A 21,105-nucleotide genomic window follows, 5' to 3' on the forward strand; every position below is an offset into this window, starting at 1 on the left:
ACTAGACTGCTTCTCCCTTCAAACACTAATCTAAAGCCCAGCATGTCATCTGTGCTTCTGACCCACCAGCTATACTAGTAGATGGAAGGTTCCAGTAATCCCCTCCTTGGGTTTGATTAATTTGCTAAAGCAGCTCACAGAACTTCTACCTAAATCACCAGTTTATTTTAAAAGGATATAACTTAGAAACAAACATATGAGAAAGATGCATAGGGCAAGGTATGAGGAAAGGGTAGAAGCTTCTATGCTCTCTCCAAGCTCACCATTTTCACCAATTCTATACCTGTTCACCATCCTGGAAGCTCTCAAACTGTCCTTTTAAGTTTTTCTGAAGGCTTCATTACACAGGCATAATTGATTAATCATTGCCCGTTTTCAATTGATTCAACTTGCAGCCCATCTCTCCTTCCCTGAGGTCAGGGGGTGGGACTAAACGTTTTGCCCTCTAATCACATAGTTGGTTCCCCCTGGCAATCAGCCCTCATCTTTAGGTTGCCAAGGTGCTTGCCAAAAATCATCTCATTAACATAATATACACCAATATTTCTCTCATCACTTAGAAAATTCTAAGGGTTTGGGGTGTGCCAGAAATAAGGAAGAAGATCAAATCTATATTTCTTATTATAAATCACATTATCAAAATGGCAAATCCTCACTTCCATTCTTGGTCTAGATAGTCCTCTCCCCAGCAGCAATGCCTCAACTCAATACACACACCATGAAGGATTAAGAGTACAAACTAGGAGAGATAGCTGCCTGGCCTTGCTTATTTACTCTCTTAATTCATCATGAACCAAAGTGATGGTACCCTAACCAGCGATCTTTTCTACAGTCTAAATATTAAAGTGATGAACAGACTCACCTGGCATAAAATGAACTTCCAACACAAAGGCTATCTTAGGCTAAACAAAGCATGTCAAACTCAATGGCTAATATGGGCCAAATAAACAAGGCATGTGGCCCGCAGGCCATGAGTTTGACATGCTTGGGCTAACCAGAGAGACAATGAACATGATTATTTGGGGGAGGCAGGGAAGGAAGAGAGAGATAAAACATTTTTTTCAAAGGTATTAGCTAATTACTCTAAAGAATATATTTAGAAACACAAACTAAACAGATGTGCTATCTATCAGCTTTCAAGTTAAAAGGAAGTAATTACAAATAATTAGGCATCAGTGAAGAAAATTGATCAGATTAAAGGGAACTATTAATTATTTATTATACAGCAATAGTCAAAGAAGTAATCAGACACTCATCTGGGAACAGCTTTTCAGTAGCCAAGGTACAGAACTTGGAGGTGACATGGGAATTGAACCAACCTGACATCTTGCTAATTAGGAAACATTCTCTGTTGTAAAAAACAGAGGTATTGACATGGGTGGCTGAGCTTCTTTATTTGATTCTTGTGCTCCCAGGAGAACTACATGGTGTAATCTGCACAAAATTTACCAGGAACTAATAAAGCTGAGAATTCAAAAGCAGAATGCGGGTGGGGGTTCAGCAATACAATTATGTTTCTAGAAAGTATATTTAAACAGGCTTAAGGAACAAGATTTTTGTTGTTTTGTTGTTGCTGCTTTTGTTTTTCTTTGTTGTTGTTTTTTTAAGTCACATAGGATGGAGAAATACAAGGGACAATGAAGATTAAGATACATTCCTACCTATATATCAGACATGGATGACTGTGCAACAGAAACACGTTGTGGAAGTAAGGAAATTTAGAGTGCAATACCTTGACAGACACCTATTGGTCACTTAAGTGATAGGCACTGGTATTATTTATTTTTTCTTTTCTTTCTTTCTTTCTTTCTTTCTTTCTTTCTTTCTTTCTTTCTTTCTTTCTTTCTTTCTTTCTTTCTTTCTTTCTTTTTTTTTTTTTTTTTTGCAATGGGCCAGTGAGTATATGGATGGTAAAGGAGAAACATGCTGGACAAGACATTACCTTCTAGACTTATTCAGTTAAATGAGATTTTATTGGGTATCCATTGTGTTTTTCAAACATAATCCCCTTATGGTTCTAATGTCTAGCACAGTTTTTACAGAATTTATTATTTTATTTATTTATTATTTTAATATTTTTTATTGCTTTCAGGGAGGAAGGGAGAGGAAGAGAGAGATAGAAGCATCAAAGATGAGAAAGAATCATTCATTGGCTGCCCTCTGCCCCACATTGGGGATGGAGCCCATAACTCAACCCAGGCATATGCCCTGACCGGGAATTGAACCGTGATCTCCTGGTTCATAGGTTGATGCTCAACCACTGAGCCACGCCGGCCAGGCATCTTTTAAAGAAACCTTTCTTCTTTCTAAAATGGATAAGGACTCTCTACTAAAATCTTCCCACTGTGTCCATAATATTTGGACTAAAGTCTGGAGTCTCTATTCTAGAATTCCAGATGATTCATGGCTTAGTCCTCAGTAACCTTTTTATCACCATATGTTGGCATTCTCTGCATTTCAGATTTCAAATCTGTTAAGAATGGCAGGTCATTGATTGACAAAATAACTTAAAATGAAGTGACTTCTAAAAGAGCTAACTGTGCTTCTATCATAGCCTGATGTAGGATATCAAACTGAGCAGCAGTTCTTCAGAATGTATGGACCAAAAGGCATAGGACACCTGAACCATCAGCATGCATTCTGCAACATGGCTCCACTTAAAATGAAAAGTCCTATAGACTTGAACAAAGCCAGAACTCACAGAGTGAGATTTAAGATGTGTACCCAGAATACACAAAATGAAATTTTTAGCTGATCACTTAATCTCAAAATAATATGACTACTTACATGGCCAACTTTACTCACAGTTACAAAGATAAACAATGTTATTTCTTAAAGCCCCCAGTGTCACAGGTTGCTAAACTCACCAAAGGAATCAATTAGAGCAGGCAAACATATGAGAAGCATATATCTCTTGCGATATTCATGGGATTCCCCTGAGCAGAACAGTTTCATGAGTCTTTTCCTAGAAAAGCTGTTTGCATTGCACAGGTTTTGCTTTTATGCAAAGATCCTCTCTCTGTCATCTCTTCTCTGCTTTGACAGAACATCTAGTGGTTTAACCATGATTGATTCTTATTGGTTTGGTTTTCTTTTCCTTAGTAACAAAACCATGAATTTATATAAGGTGTCAATGTATTTAGCAAAAATATTTCATTTTTAGAACTTTTTCTACTATAGATGACTATTGGAAAACACCAAAAAACTTTGATGAAGTAATTTGCAGGAAATCTCTGGAAAGGAGGCTGACTCATCTCATAGGAAATTCCTCTTTGTTCCTGATCCCCTCCTTCTGCAGGCTCCATTTACAACTAATTGACCTTCAGGATAGAAGTCAGTGACTCCATTATATACTATTTAACCTTCTGGAGAGAAGGCGCAGAATAACAATGATGAAACAGATACCACGAAGAAGCCAGTGTCCTCATGATATGATAAAATAGCTATCTTAGCCCTGGATAATCTCTCTATTTCACTTAGGTAAGAGAAAACAATCTCTTGGGGTTTTTTTTTGTGTGTGTGTGTGTATGTATGTGTTTGTTTTGCTTTCTTTTTAACCCACTATAATTGGGTCTTTAATTTCAGCAGCTTAAAGAAAATCCTTGGTGATTTATGGGCTTATCTCCATAGGCAATGTGAGGTTGCCCTATGATGAAACATAAACTTAATAAAACCATGAAGTCATAAAGAGGATAAATGATATATTTCAAGAATGAGACAGTAGTGATGTTTGCAGATATTTATACAAGAAACCTTGATTATTAAAAAGACAGAAAACTAAAATGTAAGTATAGTTTCCTTTTGAGCTTCCTTAAAGTTAAGAAAACATGGAAAATTTGATTATTATTTTTAAAATTTCACCAAAAACAGAAAGCTGTACATCAACAAATGATATAATACCACTAACATTAAGTTTCATTTTATTGAATGCCAAAATATTGTATATAATACTTATATTTCATTTAATTTTCATAGTAAGTCCATGTGCCAGATTCTTTGATATTTTCATTTCATAGTTATTAAATATAGAATTAGAAAGGTTAAAGAGTCATTAAAAATGGTGTCTAAACCTATAATAAAAGCATTCATTAACAGGTAAAATTATTATCTTTAATATTGGTTGTTTTTATTTGTTTTTGCAGGATTTCTTAGCTGTGCCTATATTTCCCCCGACAATGGGGATCATTCAGTACCTACATTTTTATGTTGTTGTGAAGAATAAAATATTTAATATAAGTGAGAGGCATATAGTAAGCCACAACATGTTATTCCCACTCAGTATGTCAGGAGGTTAGACGTGAGCGGCTGGTGTGGGGGCTGCCCTGGGGTCCTGAACCAACATTGCCTTCATCCTGCCTCTCAGTGGGGGGCCCAGCAGCCAGCTGACTGCCAGGGGGCAAGTTTGGAACCAGCTGGTAATCTATCCTCCCCTGCATATCACAGGTCATGCGGTTTGGACCCCTGATCTCGCTTATTGCAGGTCAGGCGGTTCAGAGGACCCTGACTTTTTCTTCCCTAAAGATAACATCTAGGCCTCAGTTCCAGGCCCAGAAAAGCAGCAAAACCAGACCAGTGATGCTTGGCTGCCTCAGTGCCAGCTACATAGACGAAGGACTCCCTGTCCTGGCACTGACCACTCAGTGGAGACCAGACACTGAAGGAGAACACCTGGAAAGCTGATGAATATTCTATCAAGACCATCCCCTGAGACCTCCCCTAAGATTTCCACCTGCAAGAGCGAGATAAATACCCTCAGGACAAAGGACAAGGGCTCCTAGGAGCACGCCTGTGCCATTCCTCCACAGGAGCATATCCCCCGCCCTTTAAGGGACCTCATGAGACTTGCAACCAGGGGAGCAATGGGCAGCGGCAGCTCATTCCGGGCTAACCCCCTGAACCTGCCTCCAAGGCCCCCTTTTCTCTGACTTCCCAGTGAGCGAAGGCGGCCCAGCCTGGGTTCTCCTGTTGCTTTTCTGTGCCCTTCCTTCTTTCACTCGCCTGGGTATATATTTGCTGTGGTCAATGCATTCTTGCTTGCTTTACTTTCATTAGCCTTAAAGTCTTTTCTGATCGATGAGAAGAACTGAGGTCCCAGCCGGTAACCACAATTGGTAACAAGTATATGTTTCTTTCATGATATTTTATATTTTTGTTGTTTTTTTTTTGGCTAAGAATTTGATTTGGATTTTTTGTTTTATTTCTTCCACTTTTCCTCATCAGGTTCACACTTTTTTTATACCTACCGGAACATGTGGATTCTATTTCTTGCAGCTGGTTTAACACACTTACATGTTAACGCATTATGGAGGAGATCCCTCTGCAAATCTCTGGATCTCGTCTCCATTTAGCTTCCGCTTGGTTCAGCAGCCTCCAGTTTTTGTTTTGCTACAGAGTTTCTAGTCACCTTGGTCTCTCTGATCTGTGATGCCTATCACTCACTCAGCAAAAATTCTGTTTAGCCCAGCCAGTGTGGCTCAGTGGTGGAGCATCCACCTATGAACCAAGAGGTCAGGGTTTGATTCCGCATCAGGGCACATGCCTGGGTTGTGGGCTTAATCCGCAGAAGGGGGGCATGCAGGAGGCTGCTGCTCAATGATTCTCTCTCATCATTGATGTTTCTCTCTCTCTCTCACTCTCCCTTCCTCTCTGAAGTAAAAAAATATATATATTAAAAAGAAAAGTCTGTATATACATTCCTCCTCCCTTTTCAGAGGCTTGTGCACTCTTTCCAGGCAGCAAGTTTTATCTTGTTCTGTCACCTTATTCCAGGATTATTGTCCTGCACTTATCCAACATTTAGTTTCATATATTTTGTGTGCTTTCTTAGTTGTTCAAATCAGAAGGGTCATCAACCAGATAGCATGTCTTAAAATATACCCTATTCTAGCAATGTTTTTGGAAATAATTGTCCCCCAGTTCCTGGAGGGTAGAGGGCTTGAGGGATGGGGGTTGGGAGGGTCCCAAAGAACTATTTCAAAAACTTCTACTTATCTTGGGTATAGCTGCCTTAAAAATTTATACATTCTGCTGTCATATGTATCTAAAATTATAAATTAGTTTGACAGTGAATTAAATGCACTCTAGCCAGATTCTTAATCATATTAAATTCACAATCCATGAATTAAACACAAGAGTTGTATTTCTGTAAATATAGCTATAAATCTAGTATCATCCTAGTTTGAGTTTTTTTAATGACTGTATTTGTTCTATCCAAAATTTCTTTTAAAGAAAGTAAAGATATAAGAATCCAGTATTTTTTAATGACATGACTTCTTTTTTTTTTCTTTTTTACATACAATACACGTAAGTCTCATTGCTATTTTATGAAATTTCATCCATTCCAGATTGAATAGTAATTCTTAGGACAGATTTACCCTTGATTGCATTCACTTTCCTCCTGCATTCTTTGCCAAGGATGAGGTAAAGCTAGCATTTTTAGGCTACGCAAGACAAAATGACTTATATTCTAATGTCCACTTAAAATGAAGAAGTGCACAATTTATAACTCATCTGGGAAAATTAAATAATCTTTTATCCTTTGGCAGTTAATGCAAGAGGACCACAGAAAACAATTTTACATTTAGTTTAATGGGTAGAAAACATTATTTTATCATTTTTCATCCATTCAAGCATTTCATCATCACCCCATTGTTCAGAGAGCAATATATATATTTATATAGAATTTGATTTCTATATAAATTTCTCTTTATATAGAAATCAAATTCTTCTATGGTATACTTGTTTTAAAAATTCCCCAGATTTTTGGAAATTTTAATAGATAAAATTATTATTTTTAGGTAATTACACATAAATATATATAATGGAATAACCATAGTTCCTTTTATCTGCTACATAGCAATACAGTGAACTTGAGTTTCTCCAGACTACTATTAAATAAATTATAATATGACTGTTAAAAATTATCTTCTTAAGAATTTGATATTTGATTTTATATAACTTTATTGATCCAGTTATTCTATCAAATTGTGATTTATGTGTGGTCACATTAGCCAATATTTAATAATAAAAATATTGGTGATAAATAATACATTTATTTTAGTTCTTATCTATGTGGGCAGAAAATATGATTTTTTAAATCTACTACATAATAAGCCCTACTATACAACACTTAAATGTATGCATATTGTCCTAATTAAGAAATCATGAAAGTAGTTTTAATACTGTACTACTATTTTTTTAAAGATTAAAATATTAAGTTTCTTATTTTAATACTGAGTGAGAGAATGCATAAAGAAGAGATGAGAGATAAACTTATTAAGATGGAAATGCAAAAAAAGGGAGGATAAGTATTTTTTTAAAGTAAGGGCCACAGCAGACTTCTTAACATGGTATCATTAAATCATGAAACACAATCACTTTACCAGAATCATGTTTTAACTCACTTGTCAACTATTCTGCAAACTAAGGAGCTGGCTCATTTTCAGTGGCCTTTCAACCTAAGTATAAAATGACATGAATCACCACCCAGCAATCCCACCAAGGACGCTGTGATTTTTGTGGGCTTTACTAAAAATGTTTGAGGGCAAAGGGATTATTCACAAACATAACACACAGATAAACCCACATACGCTTCTCTGTTCTGTAACATTTCTTGGCAAATGGCAAATGAGAGCTCTTCCCCAAATGGGCTGAATTGTGTCATTCACCATTCCGATGTTGAAGTCCTAACTCCTAGTACTTCAAATGTGACTTTATTTGGAAATACGATCTCTAAAGAAGTACTTAAGGTTAAATGAGGTCATCAGAGTAACTCCCAGTCCAATACAACTGGCTGTTGATTGGTGTCTTGATAAGACTAAATTAGGCCCTAACCTGTTTGGCTCAGTGGATAGAGCGTTGGCCTGTTGACTGAAAGGTCCCAGGTTCGATTCTGATCAAGGGCATGTTGCGGGCACATCCTCAGTAGGTGTGCAGGAGACAGCTGATCGATGTTTCTCTCTCATCCATGTTTCTAATTCTCTATCCCTCTCCCTTCCTCTCTGCAAAAAAGCAATAAAATATATTTAATAAAAAACCTAAATTAGGACTCAGGCACACACAGAGGAAAGACCAAGTGAAGACACAGAGAGAAAACAGCCATCTGCAAGCCAAAGAGAGAGGACTCAGAAGAAAGCAGCCCTGCCAAGACCTTGACCTTGGACTCCCAGCCTCCGGAATTGTGAGAAAATAATTTCTGTTGTTTCAGTAGTTCACTTTGTTATGGCAGCTCTAGCAAAAATACTTATTGCTTCTTCTCCTGCCTCTTAGGTATCATGAGCACATGACTCACAGTTAGTAGGCTGTCTTTTCCAGAGATCTATAAAAGGTGATGTTTTGAAATTTTTCTAGCATAGCTTGGGAACAGAACTGATAGAGGCAGTGACAATGAAAGAGTGATAGTGACACCTGTTAGATTAGTCTCCTTGGCTCTATAGGTCTGTATGTCTCTACCTTCTAAAATGTGAAGTTTATTTCCAGTATGGTGTGATTTTTTTTTTTTTACTTTTGTGTTGAAACACAATCAAATAAAAATTTAACAGAAATGTATTTATGTGGGCTTTTAGCTTATAAGAAAACTTATGTGTTGAAAATTTTTCTGATATAATTATGAAACAAAATATTTCTTCTAGAGCCATCATTCAAAATATCATCTAATAAAGTTTACATATGTTAATGCATCTCCTTAAATCTATACATTCCTAAAGATATATCCTTAGAAAAATTCATGATTTAGGATTATTTTCTAATGAACATGCAGGAATGCTTTTGCTTTTTAAAGTCCTGGTAAATCATATCCTATTGCATTCCATTTTTTTTGTTGTTGTTTATGAGCAAATCTGTACATAAAATAATGCACAGATTTTAACAAATATAATGACAATGATTTACTGAGCCAAAATGAAAACTTAGTTTTTCTTAGTGATGTGTATTCAATGGTGGATTCCAGATAACATTTTTTTCAATGTTTTCAGTCAAGATCCAGCTGTTTGCTTTATTTTGGAGCTTTCAATTAATCTTTCCACTTTCAGTTTCAGCATTGTTTGACTTCACATCCGTACTCACTTGAGAACTCATCACTACACATGCACTCATACACACACACACATACACACACACACACACACACCATCTGCAATAAAGATGATTAAACTCACTAACCCCTCTAATGATGTTTTTTCTTGAACCTCTCTGAAGGAAATATAAAAGAGAACATGACTTTATATTTCCCCAAGGAAGGGAACATATTTCCTCCTTTCCTCTATGTTTCTACCTTTGAAGAGGCTAAGTCTCCTTATGAAATTGATATTTTGGTTCCAAAATTCCTGGCATCTTATTTATTCATTTCCACTTTACTAAAGTTGAATACTTCCTACACCACCACCAGGCGATCAAATCTGAACCAGTGGACATTACAGGAAATACAGAGGGGAAAAAAAAAAAATATATATATATATATACACATACACTTACATACATAGAGAACTTTTTCTTTGTTTTTCTTTTTGTTACTTGGTAGAGAGTGCTGCATATGTGGGGCTTCTTCTCTCTGATGGCTCCATATAAATGAAGTTCTATGAGAAATGTTTAAAAATTTTTCACTTACCTTAATGAGTATTACTTTCAGGCAGAAAACCCCATTAGATTGTGGTTTGGTAGCCACCTGGTTTGATTACAAAGGAGCATACACTCTACCTTGCTGGCCTGCAGGGTCTTAACACTGTCCTAAATTCTCAGGTTACTCATCTTGTTGGCATAATACTGAATTACTCTTTAATACTATATCCTACTTGACATCATTTTGTACACATTAAACAGTGAACTTATTGGTAATACTGTGCATGGCAGAGCATTGAGGGGTGGGGACAACAGAGCAGATGGATCTTGTTTCCCCAAATTTGTATGCAACAAATGACAAGGCTAACAAGAAAAAAAGTGTTGAAAAGTTTATTTAAAATTTCCCTGAATTCACTGAAAAGAGTACTGAATATCAAAAAAGTTTCACCCTATATAATAAAAGCCTAATATGCTAAGTGTATGGTCTTCTGGTCATCCATTCAACCAATCAAAGCATAATATGCTAATGATATGCTAAGGCCACTCAACCGCTCACTATGACATGCACTGACCACCAGGAGGCAGACAATCAACCAGTCAACCAGTTGCTATGTTGGGCACTGACCACCAGGGGACAGACATGCTAACTGGTAGGTTAGTTTGCTGCTGGGGTCCAGCCAATAGGAACTGAGCGAGATGGTCTGAGCATGCCCTGGAGTCCTCCCCCAGTCCCTCCTGTACTGTCCAACCTGCTATATCCCTCCCCAGCCCCGATCGTGCACCAGTGGGGTCCCTTGACCTGGCCTGTGCCCTCTCACAATTCGGGACTCCTCAGGGGATGTCAGAGAGCTAGTTTCAGCCTGATCCTCCAGGCCAGGCCAAAGGACCCTGCTAGTGCACGAATTCATGCACTGGGCCTCTAGTATTAAGATAATTTTTTTCTTTATTTGAAGGAAGGATCTAAAAATCTATGTCAATACTCCTCCTAAGTTAATAATTGTGAAATAAAATGACTGTGTAAGTTCACATTATACGTGAATCATCTAAGAATAGTACATTTTATTCTATTGTTCAATATTTTTCAAAACATATGTTTTCTTCTCATTGTAACGGATGTTTTTGTCACAATCCAAATTGTAATTAGGAATTGCCTGCCAGGAGTCACACAACAGAACTTCACACTGGGCTTGACAGAAGTAATAACCGAGGAAATGAACAGTATCATAAATCTAGTTAGTAACATTTCCTGTGGGATAATATAGGAACCACAGTTCTATTCATATATTCAAAAATATTAGAGCTGAGGGAACCAAGTCAAAATCAGCAAATAATTATCAATGATATCTTCAAGGCTTCCTTAACTCTGTTAACAGCTGAAAACTGAGAAAGCAAAAGCTATATCCAAGAAGAAAAAAGGAAAAGATGTATATCATGTAGCCCAAAATGACTGCAAATGTGAAGCATCATTCTCACCTGACTACACCACAGCGATGCACTGGGAAACCAGGGAGGGAGTCAAGGACACTTGGCAAGCTAAAGATAAGGAAATTCAATTTTCCAGTTAAGTAGACGAGAAGAAATGAAAGGTGCATTGCTATTTGGATTAGAGTGATATACACATTTTCCCTATTCTTCACAGAATGATATGGAATCTGCACACCCTAGTGTGAGTCCTCTCCCAGGACTGCTATGAGCTCGTTGTATTTCTGTGAACAAATCATTTCTGTATACCTTGATCTTAGCTTCCATAAAATGCATGATAGATTGGCTGTGGGATATCTTGCCATTACCATATCTACCACAAATACCTAGGCATACATGATGATCAGAAACTTTACATATAAGACTGTTTAAATGGAAAGGGAGGCCCTGGCCAGTGTGGCTCAATTGGTTGGGTTTTATCCCATGTACCAAAGTGTCACTGGTTCAATTCCAGGTCAGGGCACATGCCCAGGTTGTTGGCTCAATCCCAAGTAGGGGCTGTGCAATAGACAGCTGATGGGATGTTTCTCTCACACATCTCTCTCTCTCTCTCTCTCTCTCTCTCTCTCTCTCTCTCTCTCTCTCCCTTTCCTCTCTCTCTCTCTCTCAAATCAATGAAAAAAACACCACATATATTTTGTTAACCCTCACCTGAGGATATTTTTCCATGATCTTTAGAAAAAGTGGAAGGGAGGGAGATAGACAGAGAGAGAGAAACATCGATGTGAGAGATACACATCAATTGATTGCTTCCCAAACACACCCTGATAGGCCAGGGATTGAGCCTGCAACCAAGGTATGTGCCCTTGACTAGAATCAAACCCATGACCCTTCAGTCCATGTGTCAATGTTCTATCCACTGAGCCAAACTAGCTAGGGCAATAAAAACATTTAAAAAAATAAAATGAAAGGGCGTCAGAAATTACATGTAGCATACTGCTAAAGGCAAACACAAATTTCATTCTTCCTGATTCTGGCTGATCAGGACACTATTTAGTTATTTCTGTCCAGGCGGTGAGATACCCTATTTATTCATTTACCTACATATATTTATTGCATGCCTGACACCACCTGCCTGATACTGTCCCAGTCATCAGGACACAGTAGTAAATAAATCAAAGGCCCTGCCTTCATGGAACTCCTGTGACCTCTTCCATTCAGCTTGGGTTGACTGGGTGGAATTATGCTTAGTAAGAGGAAAGTGGGGATCCAGGAGATTTACTATTTTGCTTTTGTTAAGATGAAGAAACATTCAGCTGGAATTTTCCCTTTGTTGTTCTCTCATCCCCTTCCTCCTGCCCTATTCCTGCCCTAGAATGTCTAGGAAATGTATAGAGTTGTAAAAGTCATATGATAGCTTGGGATAGATTGGTTTATATTAAAATTATATAAACAGGAATGTATGATTATAAAGGAAGAAAAAATAAAATAAAGATCACAATATGTGTAGGTATTCGTCAGCTGGGACTGCTGTAACAGAAAACCATAGGCTGAGTGGCTTAAACAACAGAAATGTATTTTCTCCCATCTTAGAGGCTGGAAGTCCAAGATCAAGGTATCAGCAAAGCTGGCTTCTTCTGAGACCTCTCTCCTTGGCTTGCAAACAGCTGCCTTCCTGCTGTGTCCTCACATGGCCTTTCCTCTGTGTGCATGCATGCCTGGTGTCTCTTCCTCTTCTCACAGTGACACCAACCCTATTGGGTCAGGGTGCTACCCTTATGACCTTGTTTAACCTTAATTGTCTCCTTAAAGGCCCCATCTCCACATGTAGTCACATTGGAGGTTAAGGTTTCAACTTCAATGAATTTTGGAAAGACACAATCCTGTCCATAACTGTGTGAGAACTCTTTTTCTTCATGCTTGCCTGCATGTGTTTTACAGGAGCCCTTAAATATGCCAACATTTAACTGTGCTGGTCCAGCATTTCAATTACTGACTTTGTCAACCAAAATTGGAATTCCATTTTCTCCCATTTATTTGACTAATCATAGCCCAGTATCCTCAAAGATGTTGTTCACCTCTGCTTCTAAATCCCTACTACCCTCAAGTTTTATCCTCCGCTCTTATAGCCATGGTGCTAAACACTCCAGAAAATTATCATAAGACAATAAAACTGCTATTTATTTCACTGAGTCCACCCATTCTCGATTCTATGCCCATTAAATTATCATTCATTGTTCAGGCTGAGTGTAAGCCAGTGATGGCGAATCTATGACATGCGTGTCAGCACTAACACGCGTAGCCATTTCTGATGACACGCTGCCGCTGAGGTGGCCGCATGCTGAGGATGAAACATTTGCTGCTCCTGAGGATGAAACATTTACGAAATAATGTTTTTTCCTCAAAGTGACACACTACCCGAGTTATGCTCAGTTTTTTGGCGAAGTTTGACACACCAAGCTCAAAAGGTTGTCCAACACTGGTGTAAGCAAATCCACTACTGTGACACATTTCCTAACCCTAACCCCCAAGTAGAATTAGACACCCTAGTCTTTTTCTACCATCTGTGCCTAAGCCTAATGGATAGCTTTATTATAGTAATTGTGATTTCAATGTGTTTATTTGTTTGAAATTCCATGTCCTCTAATACAGAGTATTTTGAAAATATGATCTGAATCTAGCACAATATTCTGTACATATTGAGCTCTCAAATACTAGTATGTTATATGTTATTACCTACTTTGCCACTCGTTATTCCAAGTGACACTCATATTCTATGATATTGAACAAGTCACTTCCACTCCCTGAGCCTCAGTTTCCTCATCTTTAAAATGAAATCTATACTAATTATAAAGGAATATTCAAATAGTCTGGGACACCATCACAGTAACAGTAATGACCAGCAGGCTGCCTGGGCAACAAGGCCAGCAAGTGAGTTAGTGAGGGATGACCAAACGACTGAACAGCAGGCTGTGTGGGGCGACCAAGCTGGCAGGGGGGGCAGTTGGGGTCAATCAGGCTGGTAGGGGGAGATGGGGGTGACCAGGCCAGCAGGGGGGGCAGTTGGGGGCAACCAGGCCAGCAGGCAGAGGCGGTTAGGGGTGATCAGGCTGGCAGCGGGGGGGAGTTAGGGGCAATCAGGCAGGTAGGCAGGTGAGCAGTTAGAAGCCAGCGGTCCTGGATTGTGAAAGGGATGTCCGACTGCCAGTTTAGGCCCGATACCTGGGATCAGGCCTAAACCTGCAGTCAGACATCCCCCAAGGGTTCCTGGATTGGAGTGGGTGCAGGCTGGGCTGAGGGAACCCCACCCCCCCATGCACAAATTTCATGCACTGGGTCTCTAGTTATTATATATTCCTTATAGAATTGAATGAGGAATATGTTAGAAACTCTAGCAAGTGTTTGACATAGTAGATCCTTGGTTAATAAATTGAATGTTAATATGCACTTATTTTTTCTATTAAATCCCAGGCTAGAAAAAAAAAAAAAGGATGCAAAGTTATCACCTACTTGATGGGACTGCGGTGGACTCAGGTTTTGTGAAACCTGAAATTTATACACTTTGGAGTCCTACTTTAAAAATCTTAAGAATATAAAAATTATATTAAAATACAACTATTTTTCTTGGGAGAATAAAGAAGTCATAATAAACTACACATTTAAAAAACATTAAAAGCAAAAATTGTGGAAATATATCCTTCTATTTTTGTTAACTGACTAACACGTACCTTTAGTTTATATTTCATATATATTTTGGCCACATAGTCCTTGTTTTTTTATTTGATATGGATTTTGCTCTAATATTTCTACTGATAACATTTCAAAAATTTATTCTTAGCATTGATATCATTATTTTTAATCGACAGATTTCTTTCCTCAATGTACTGTTGGTAATGACATGTGCAATTTGGGGACTGATGACAACTTTGCGGGAAATTTCTACTGACTTTTATTCATCTATAAAATGAGTGCTTTGATAGAATTTTGCACAGATTGACCTCTAGCTCTGTGCACTTAAAACATTCCTTGTTTCATCTCAGCTGCCCACATTCTCCTAAAACTTATGGTCCTGAATCTTTATGTCAAGTGGCAAAAGAGTCCACACCATGAGCATTAGTAATAATACATGGACATCTAATCATAATTTAAACATGAAAGTGATTGCAAACACATCAAGCCTAACTAGATGTGTTCCTAGCTCAATTTATCCTTATCCTAATCCCAATACTCATGGCTGCTACTTCACAGCAATGCTAAAGGAGTTCAAAATAAAGAGTGGAAGTCCCAGTAAAAAGATAGAGCAATGTTGCCAAATTTTGTTCATAATATCTAATGTTTGCATCATTTACAAAGCTATAGCCATGCAAACACATTGCTAAGGTTTTCCTAGGGACTTGGAGGAGCCGGTGCAAGTGACTGGAACTTAATAGTTTCCTCATTATTGATTTCAAGGTAAATCTACCTTGGGTTATATTGCCAATATCTTGAATAGGAACACAAAGACACAAACCATAGGTTCCAAAGAAGATAGGATTTCCGTATTCCTTAAAGCATGGCTCAGGTTTGAAAAATAAAAAAGAAAGGAAAAGAGAAAAGAGAATGTCAGTAATAAATCCATGAACGAAAAAGCCATAATAAGTGTCTGTGGGTATAGTGAATGGAAGAATAGCTGAAGTAGGCATTGGAGAAATTGACAGGTTCAGAATGAGTGCTAGCTAAGTGTATGCTGCTCAAAATTGAGAGCTAAGGGGTTTAGTCTTTAAATGGCAGCAGTGGAAGATTTGCTATTGTGTCCTGATGCCTGGGACAGTGTCCCTTTTTGAATTTCTCCATCTATGAAACATAAAATGTGAATTAGACGATTGCTTCTATACAGTATAACTGAATACCAAGAAATATGCTTTGATTAATTTGTGAAAATGTTAAGGTATTTGTAGAAAATGACAGAAACACTATTTTTCTTAAGTTTAGCAAAATTTAATATAAATTGAAATGTAAATTTTTGTTCATTCATCTAAGTTTAATATAACATCTACACAATCAAAGAGAAAGATGCAAATTGACCATATCTTCACGACACCCACCAGCCAATCAGGAGTGAGTATGCAAGTTAACCCAACAAAGATGGTGGGTTAATTTGCATACACAGGCGCCGAGCGGCCAGGGGCGGGACGCTTGTGTCATCACCATGGTGATGACGCAGGTGTTCCGCACTGCCCCAGCCACTCTGGGCCTCTGGGCAGCATGGGAAGGCGGAAAGGCAGCTCCCCTGAAGCAAAGGCGGTGCCAGCAGCCAGGGGAAGGAAGGCCCATTCTTGCATGAATCTTCGTGCATTGGGCCTCTAGTTAAAATAAAAAATGCCTAATTAAACAAAAAAATTAAAACATTATAATTCCATAGTAAGATTTTTTTTTTTTACCATTATGTTTCTGGTGGCTTGTGACACAGAATACTCACAACCAATAGAATCCTTATGGAACTAGACTTAATGTGGCCATCTAAGCTCAGCTGTACCACCAAGGTGATTCTAAGGACTCAGTATCTTAGAGTGTACATGTTGTAACATACATGTTACAGTATATGTCTTTGCCATTTATCCACAAGGAAGCCATATTTATTCTATTTATTTACTGCTAATGCTGGCTTCCTCTTAGTCTCTCTGTCTCCATGTCTCCTTATCTTTCCCTCTTGGTATATGATATGTTTTATCTATAATCTAGTCAATGTGCAAATTATAGCAGAACTATTATATTAATATAACATAATATATAATTATAAACTAATATATCGGATGTAAATAAACACTTAAATAGTTGTGTGATAATTAAATAATTCTTCAACCAGATCCATTCTTCATCTTAAAAATAAAAGTATCCAATTAATACAAATTCTATTTTTCAAATGTGAAAAAATAATAAAAATAAGCCTTTTGAAAGGCATACCTGCGCTCAATTTTTAAGTAAATGGTACTTTAATTCGGAAACTATAAATATGATAAGGAACAAGAAAAATCAACCTTCCAATTCCTTACACCTGTGGTTGCTCTGAATGCTCTGGCTTTAATCTGTATTTGCCTGTCCAGCCTCTGGAAACTTCTACAAACCTAGTCTAGCATGAGGACTTAGATCCATGTATTTATGTATTGCTAATACGCATCTTGAACCAAGACATCTTATTATCATTTTACTCTACATATGTTGACATGAGGCATTTTATTCCCTGAATTGACTATGCAAATTAAAACTTCAAATAAAGTCTCCCTAAATCTCAAATCACTGAGTAGAGTTTGCTCAGTGGTATTATTTCAACAAAATTTTACTATTAATAGTCCTTAACAAATAGATCTCATCAGAATTGATCTTCTTTCTTATGAAACATGGGAGTTCTGGCACAAAATATAAAGTTGCATAGAAATGTAGTTTCTATAAACCTGCGATTGATTAAAATGCTCATAAATATCAAATACTATCTTAAACCTCTCTGTTTTCTCACATAAATTAATCTCTCTCTCTCTCTCTCTCTCTCTCTCTCTCTCTGTCTCTCTTTCTCTCTCTCTCTCTCTCTCTCTCTCTCTCTCTCTCTCTCTCTCTCTCTCTGATAAAATAACATCCATGAGAAAGAGACTCAATGGGATGAAGCAAAGGCCAAGGCCTAGAGACTGTTCTAGTTTTTTCTCCTTTCTACTTTATCGGGAGACATAGTAAGACTAGGATTGACTGTAGTTTTGAATTTTGGATTTTTTTCAAAGGCAAAGAAAGCCCTTATAGAATAAAAATAGATCGTGTTGAGTTAAATTGAAGAGTCAATCACCTAGATTAAAAGACATCTGAAATCACTCATCTGAGTTATTTTGCATCAAAATTAAAATGTTTCATCAGCTGCTAAAGTGAATCTCAAGGCACCGAGGGCTTGCACATTTAACAACATGCTCTGCCTGAGCAATGCTGTCAAAAAGGACAGTGATGTCAGCTAGAACTGTACAGGCTCCTTGATGACTAGAAGTCCCCCTATGATGGAGTAAGTTACAACCTTAATGTACAAATAATGAACTCCTATTAAAAGGAAGGGTGTCATAAATCAAAATACTGTAGGAAAACCATAAACCTATGGCAACATAATGGCCACCAGAGCTGAAGCTATATTAATCTTGTAGGGATATAATTTCTGTAGGAGAGACAACTAAATATATCCCATATGAATATGAATTATGAGTGTGGTAAAGTTTCTGCACTATTCTTTTAGTCAATGGAAAGGTTCATATGAGATACCCCTGGTTAACTCCTCTCTCAATCTGCCTTGAACTTGACTTCAGCTAAGACAAACAATGACTGGCTCAGTCTTCATTCTAAGCCTTCCAATTCGTCTGAAATGTCCTCATAAATAAAGGGGAAAATGAAGATAGGACACTAAAAGTAAACATAAACTGTCTCTCCTTCAAAATAAATGTGGCTTTCTTTTTCTTCAGCTAGTGGACCTGCTAATTTTATTTAAACCTTCCTGATATATAGTCTGTCTTTAATCATTGTTACACACATTATTTCATAGCATTGTAGTACAGTGTCTAGCATTAAAATTTATGCCTTTTGATATCCTTCCTGCATATTTTTCTGTTACCATCTGCATATGGAAAATAAGCCCTCCAGATGAGTTAAATTCTAATGAACAAAGAAAATATTTAACACAAAATGTCATAGTATAATATTTGTGTGTTTTTTCCTTTTATAGTTTAACTAGTAGCCCGTTTGCACGAAGATTCGTGCAATAGACCTTCATTCACCTGGCTGCCTGCACCAGTTTTCTGCCGGCACCGGGAACCCAGGCCTTGGCTGTGGCCACCGCCTTCTATCTTCTTTCAGGGTCCCGGCTTGGCCCTGGGCGGTGGCCTTGGGCTCGGCTGCACCCAGCATCCCTGCTACCGATCGCAGGAGCGAGCCGACCCCCCAGGTCGGCTCACTCCTTCGATCGGAGCAGGCACCCCGCTGGCGCCCAAGACCAGGAAAGCCCCGGGCGGCTTTCCGGGCCTTGGGCTCCTCCACACCCCAGCGTCCCTGCAAAGGTTTCCTGGTGGGCGTGGTTGATGGGCGTGGCTTGGTTGGTGGGCGTGGCTTGGGCGTAGCGAAGGTGCGGTCAATTTGCATGTTTGTCTATTATAAGGTAAGATGCAATAGAAGCAATTTTTCATTAGTGTGCCCTGATATGCCTTGATTGACAACTATCTTCTATGGATAAGCCTGATTCTAGTAGAATACAAAAACCAATTAGATTCTTTGCATATTTTGTGCTTGTTATTATTAGAAATTGTTCATGATGTGATCAGTGTGCTTCAGTATCACTTACAGCAAGGTCCAATACTCTCTCCAATACTCTTTGGGGGTGCAAGTGTTTTTAGTTGTAGCAAGAATATATGTTAATTTTTTTCACTATGTATTTGCATACAGTGAATTTATATTTGGTTCTGGAACCTCAGGTGTGTTTCTATATTGAATACCTTAATATTATCAATTCAAATATACCTCATTAATTTCCAGGTTTTTTTCCCTGAGTCTACCTTGGTAACCCAACTCAGGATGCCACCTCTATCTCCTTCCATTTTTCACCACGGTAATACAATTTTCTAGGCTCTTGCTTGTTGGCATCTATTCACCTTGAAATACAGAGTCATGTGGAATCCCGAAGGGCCTTTGGTTGTTAACAACTGCGTGTTTTAATATTTATGATGTGGGTTCCACCAGAATCCTAAGATAACAAGCTTATGCAATCTTTACCCTTACTGTCTGTATTTTGAAGTCATTATAAAGCCCCTAGTCCCTTAGAATAGAGGCAGGGGTAGTGTTTAGAATCAAGGTTTTATGACACAGGAGGCTGAAGAAGGTGGTGGATATTATATGACCTAAATTGGCCATAAAGAAGCCTGCTATATCTAATTTAATATAAACAAGCAGGATAAATCCTTTGCCTAGGATCATGAGAAGCCCATCCTGAAAAAGGGACACTTGAGATGGCAATTAAGGGAGTCAGGCATGCAAACATTTGAGATATTTTAAAATAAGAAAACAAAAACAAATTTAAAAATCTCTAAATTACGCTCCCTCAAAAACAAACAAACAAAAAAAAAACAAAAAAAACTGAAGGATACAAAATCAACACCCAGAAACCTATGGCCTTTTTATATACCAATAATGAACTCACAGAAAGAGAAACTAAAAAAAAAAAAAAGTCCCATTTACCATTGCATCAAAAAATTAAGATACCTAGGAATAAACTTACCTAAGGATGTAAAATACCTGTATGTGGAAAACTACAAGACATTGAAAAAAGAGATAGAGGAAGATGTAAACAAATGGAAGAACATGCCATGTTCATGGATTGGTAGACTCAACATCATTAAAATGTCCATACTACCCAAAGCAATCTACAGATTCAATGCAATCCCCATTAAAATACCAATGGCATATTTCAAAGACCTAGATCAAACTCTCCAAAAATTCATCTGGAATAAAAAAAGACTCCTAATAGCCACAGCAAACCTGAGAAAGAAGAATAAAGTTGAGGGGATCACAATACTAGATATCAAGCTATATTACCAAGCCACGGTTCTCAAAACTGCCTGGTACTGGCACAAGAACAGACATATAAACCAATGGAACAGAACAGAGAACCCAGAAATCAACCCAAACCACAATGCTCAATTAATATTTGACAAAGGAGGCAAGAGTATACGATGGAGTCAAGACAGTTTCTTCAATAAATAGTGCTGGGAAATTTGGTCAGATACATGCAAAAAAAAAAAATGAAACTAGATCATCAACTTACGCCATACACAAACTCAAAATGGCTAAAGGAATGAAATGTAAGACAGAAAACCATAAAAATCATAGAAGATGCCATAAGCAGCAAAATATCAGACATATGTCTTAGCAATATCTTTATCGGTACAGCTGCTATAGGTTCACATTTCAGTCCTGAAGACAGATAGGATGGAAGATGCATAGATCATGAACACTGCCTTTGAGATATATTCTAATGGGAGGTAAGGCCCTACCCGGATACATTTCAAGATAACATGGTACTTGTCACAAATTTAGTAATCATCTTTACTAAAACATTTTCTGAAGAGAGTAAGTAAA

Source organism: Eptesicus fuscus, chromosome 3, assembly GCF_027574615.1.
Source record: "Eptesicus fuscus isolate TK198812 chromosome 3, DD_ASM_mEF_20220401, whole genome shotgun sequence".
In the NCBI taxonomy this organism is placed as follows: domain Eukaryota; kingdom Metazoa; phylum Chordata; class Mammalia; order Chiroptera; family Vespertilionidae; genus Eptesicus; species Eptesicus fuscus.